This window comes from Triticum aestivum, chromosome 7A (assembly GCF_018294505.1).
Source record: "Triticum aestivum cultivar Chinese Spring chromosome 7A, IWGSC CS RefSeq v2.1, whole genome shotgun sequence".
NCBI lineage: Eukaryota > Viridiplantae > Streptophyta > Magnoliopsida > Poales > Poaceae > Triticum > Triticum aestivum.
The window spans coordinates 690,003,059-690,007,754 of record NC_057812.1 but is presented as its reverse complement, the minus strand read 5'-3'; the positions used below and the strand labels follow the sequence as shown (position 1 = coordinate 690,007,754).

Sequence of the window (4,696 nt, the reverse complement as noted above, 5' to 3'; positions counted from 1 at the left end):
AAGGTTGGACCGGACTGAAAAGAACACCAACGAATAACTTTGTCTATTTAAGTACTTCATTTGGGCCATGTTTCGACTCAAATGGATGTCGGCGGATAATTTATAGTCGAGCGTTGGAGTTGGCCTGAAGACATTGGCCAACATGCTAAATGATGGGCAGAAGAATATAGTGGGACGCTTTAATCTCCACTACTATTAAACAATCAAACAAGAACTTTCTTACGTACACCCCAACAAACGTACACAGACACATCACCACCACAGGATGAAGCCCACACGACCCAATCTAACAGCCATCATTAATTTATTCGAGATCTGGTGTGCGCTTAGCAGTTTACATGGACTGACCGTACTCCACCAGATGAAAATATGAAACTCTCCATCCCACCTCCGCAGCCCCTCAAATCACGCTAATCTAACCATCTAATAAATTTGAAAAAAAGCAATCTAAACCTAATCGTCTCCCTCGCCCCTCTCCTGCCTTTCCTCGCCACCGCCCCAAAGGAAGCTCAGCAGCCCCGTCGGCTCCCGGCACGGCGGCCTCGATCCCTGCATCGCATCGTCGCCTTCCTGGACGGTTCCCTCGCGGCCATGGACCGCGTTGACACCTCCCTGCCGGCTCCCTTGCCACCCTGCACCGCACCGTCGAGTGGGTGGCCGCTCCTCCTTTCACCTACAATCAAATATTCACAGATTTGTCAGGCTACAACAAGATTATTATGCAGCAATTTGCCTGAGTTTTGAAGCAGCAGACAGCCCATCAGATCGGCTAGGTATGATTTCCACGGCCAATGGAAACCCACCTGGTCGCTCAATTAGATCTGCCTGAGTCGCGGGTGCCCTGCGCGATGACGACAACTTTGTGTTGTTCCGTGCTGACGACACAGTCGTATGGTGGACGTTCGAGTCCCCGACGGATACATGGTCAACGGGAAAGACTTCGTGCCTACGGCTTAGCTCTTCTCCGGCGTTTCCGATACCAACAAGGCCGACGGGAAGTACCGGCTCGCCAACCAGCAACAGGACGGCAAGACCTGGTGGCGCAAGGGCGGAACGTGTTCCCGCTGGTCCTGTTCAAGGGTGTTGAGCATATCGGCGTCATCGGATATTGTCTCCAGGTTCAGTCCCAGCTTCGCTTTGCTCCCTCACTGCAGAATTTCTCTCCTATATCTGTCTGAGATTTACCATGCCTGTCTACTCTACTTCTATTCTACTGAATACTATTCTTGGATAAACACATTAATCAGTGTGGTTAGATGGAGTGACCGATTTCACAAAAAATTGTCATGTTCTGCTACTTGGATTCACAGTCTACAGGTGTGCTGGCTCTAACAGAGTTTTCTCATGGTGTTTTTGAACAGTCCTGAGAGACTCTTCGGCTAACCCTACTGTGTGGAGCGGTGATTGAACTGGGACCAGAACCTGAGGAAACAAATATTGTAGTATGTTAATGATTATATATGCACAATATCGTACCGGTGTTCCTGCCATTGAATACTTCTTGTGTACTATGTTTGAGAATTTTTTCTATTAGCACCAAGGAAAAAAGTGGCACTATGGGTTGCTACTTACATAACAGAGGGGAACGTGCAACCAACCTGTGAGGCCACTTAATGTGTCACAGAAGAATCAAACCTGGAAAGCACAATGATGACAGAGAAGGAATCACCGGAAGCACTAAAATACAATGAAAAAGACTAATGCGATAAGCAGTTTCACGGCTGGAAGCATATAATCTGAACTGTTTTTCAGCTCAAAGCATTGGAAGCATCAAATATTGTACTTATTTTTCTCCTACAACCATCCTGTTTATGGCTCATAACTAAATCTTTCAAGTACAACAACCGTGATTGGGAATAGTAAGATCCTGATTGTGACAGCTGCATATGGCATCCTCTCGGCGTAACGACTTAAGGACTCCATTTCAGGACCTAACCAACATCAGCAATTCAGGTATCTGAACTGTTTTTCAGCTCAAAGCATTGGAAACACCAAATCATTGTACATATTTTCTCCTGCCACCATCCTGTTTATGGCTCAAGTAAATCTTTCATGTACAACAACCATGATTGGGAACACTAAGATCCTGATTGAGACAGTTGCATATAGCATCCTCTCAGCCTAACGAATTTGGAACTCCATTTGTGTGTAAAAAAATGTTACTATACTGACATTGGTGGTATAGGCATAAATGCTGATGTGATGACGTCTGATCAGGCTCCATACATGATCCAAATTCCTTCAATGCAAACCGGACATTTTGTAACAAGGAAAATGTAAATAATTACGATCAGCGTGACGACTTAGGGACCCCATTTGAGGACCTATTCAACATCACCAACTCAGGTAAGTAACTTAAATATATCACCAACTCGAGCCTAGGTAAAGATTTCGTGCACGCAGGCCAAATGGCAGGTCCTAAAGAGTTGAAGAGACAAAGGGAAAGGGAGAGGTATACACTAAACAGGGCTCATAAGAAAGCTACATCTACTATTCTTAATGCAGAACACATCCCATCTAGGACACCCGCGGCAATATCACCTGGTTTGTCCATTATATTCTGTTCTTTACATATGATCGAGCAATCAGAAGTATAATTAAATATATGATCAGGTGATTTCTTCTGCCAGATTTTCACACCGCCGAGAGGCCACTGCGCAATCTGCTGTCACCCAACTACGATACACACCAGGTGTTGAAGGTGATGTTCGTTCTAACCTTAGAATATATTCATTTGTGTGTGAATAAATGTCGATGTACAAACATTGGTGATGTAGGCATACCTGTTGATGTGATGACAGCAGATCAGACTCCATTTTGTAAAAATAAAAGATGTGCATAATGAAGCCTCTGGTAGCAGATTCTTTGCAATGTTTTGGGTTGCAATCGCTACTTGAATCCTTAAACTGCATCTTGGGTAACAGAGCATGCCAGGTTGAACAACTAAGCACCACAAATAAAGACAGGGAAGCCAGTAAAAGAGTAAATAAAACATTAGAAGAAATTATGCAAAATTTGATATCACAATAACCACAGGAGCGTCCTTTTCATGTAAAGACCAAGTATTCTTTTTTCCTTTTTGTTCTGACACAAGGATAAGCCACGAGATGTATAAAAAAGAAAACATCCTATTCTTTCTGAGCACCCCAAGTACAAAACTATGTGCCTCATCAGGAGAGCTGAAATTCATGAGAAAATATCTCGATTTTCTAAGATAATCATCTCATGAGAGTTGAGGTAGTTACCAAAAATCTTCATTGTACAACCGTACAGCTTGATCTCCAAAAGTTCAAAGCATGGTTGGCAACGCCGGTAATTTTGGTTGATGAGTACTATCATTAGCCCCTGCATTCCTCAAGCTTCTGCTGCAGCCTGACGTTGTGCTTTAACTACAGAGTAATGGCAAGATATGTTAAAACACAACAAATGATAGGTACACACTTAAAATAAATTGAAGTGTGCATTCCTGATGTGCGTTACCAGAAACCTAAATGGTAAAAACTCTCAAAATATCAACCAGATCCTGAATCTCACAATTTAGTAAAATAAGACTAGAATTTCATTCCAACTTCAATTGACAAATGATAGGTACACAAAAACTATGAGTACTAATTAAGAAGCTGACATCCAATTGCGACTACCTGAGTCCGTCAAGTACCTGGAGCAGCCGAGCAGTAGGCGAGCTGCGAGCGCCTACTCGGAGCGAGTGTGGGAGCCAAGCACGGGGGCCAACAATGACGGCGGGCACGTAGACGCACTGGATCTCGGTCCGCTATGATATTCCCGCTCCCACATCGTCTCCAGCATGCCCCTCTAGCTCCCGTCTAGATCTACGCTGGGACATGGGGATGGCAGCGGCAGAGTTTATCTAGGCAAGACCGGCGGGGTTGCTGGCGAGGCGAGGCCGTCGTGCGGCGAGGAGGCGGCGGGGCGAGGCAGAGGGGAGGAGGAGGAGGCGTCGGGCGACATGGTGGCAGCAGAGAGGCGGCGTCGTGCGACGGTGCGGCCACCATGGAATGGGGACTAGTGGGGAGAGAGTGAAGGGATAAGTGTCTGCGTGTCTCTTCTTTTTCTTTTTTTTTCTTTTTTGATCGAAGCTTTTTTGGTCAAGTACTAATAAGCATAGGCGTTCCTCTAAGAAAATATAAACGTTGTCCAGGTCAGTTTTTCTGAGAGCCCAAGTCATTTTCTTTATCAATAGCCGTTTTGGTCATTTGGTTTATATTAGCATCGGATGTTGTCAAAAACATATTGGGCGTGTCCGATTTGACTGTGTGGGTGCAATGTTTTTATATGTCACAAGGATTTAGAAAAATGTCCAGTCATAATCATTTTGATAGCTATTGAGATCTTTATTGATATTTGTTATTGAACATATCAAAAAATTGTAATCATGTAAGTCATCTTGTGGTCTTTGGATGTTAAATTTCATGGAGTACTTCATGAGAGATATTGTGTCCGACAATCCGGAACAGGTATATTTTGCTTCATATTATGAAAGTTATTATTTTGTGGTGTGTCAGTATTTCAAAAAAGTCTTATCACTACTTGACTTTATGTTCACATGACACGTTTTAGAAAAAAATAGTCGGCATTTTACTCGACTTGGAATTCAATGATGATGATATGAGAAATCAAGACTTGAAAACTTGAGATATTCTTGGGCTATGTTTGTTGTTCGTCTTGGATCAAGATT

The 4,696-nt window shown here is 43.7% G+C and overlaps 1 long non-coding RNA gene across 4 annotated transcripts; it reads right to left on the bottom strand.

Annotated features, from left to right (window-relative positions):
* Positions 1-287: 287 nt before the first annotated feature.
* LOC123149359 (uncharacterized) lies at positions 288-4,062 on the bottom strand. 4 transcript variants are annotated; one of them, XR_006474607.1, is made up of 3 exons: positions 3,659-4,062; positions 804-3,389; positions 288-673 (listed from the first exon to the last, which is right to left on the bottom strand). It is a non-coding gene; the product is annotated as an uncharacterized lncRNA (long non-coding RNA). The 4 variants fall into 4 exon arrangements; XR_006474608.1 differs by having other exon boundaries at positions 288-2,943; positions 3,246-3,389; XR_006474609.1 differs by having other exon boundaries at positions 288-3,389; positions 3,642-4,062.
* Between the last annotated feature and the right edge of the window lie 634 nt (positions 4,063-4,696).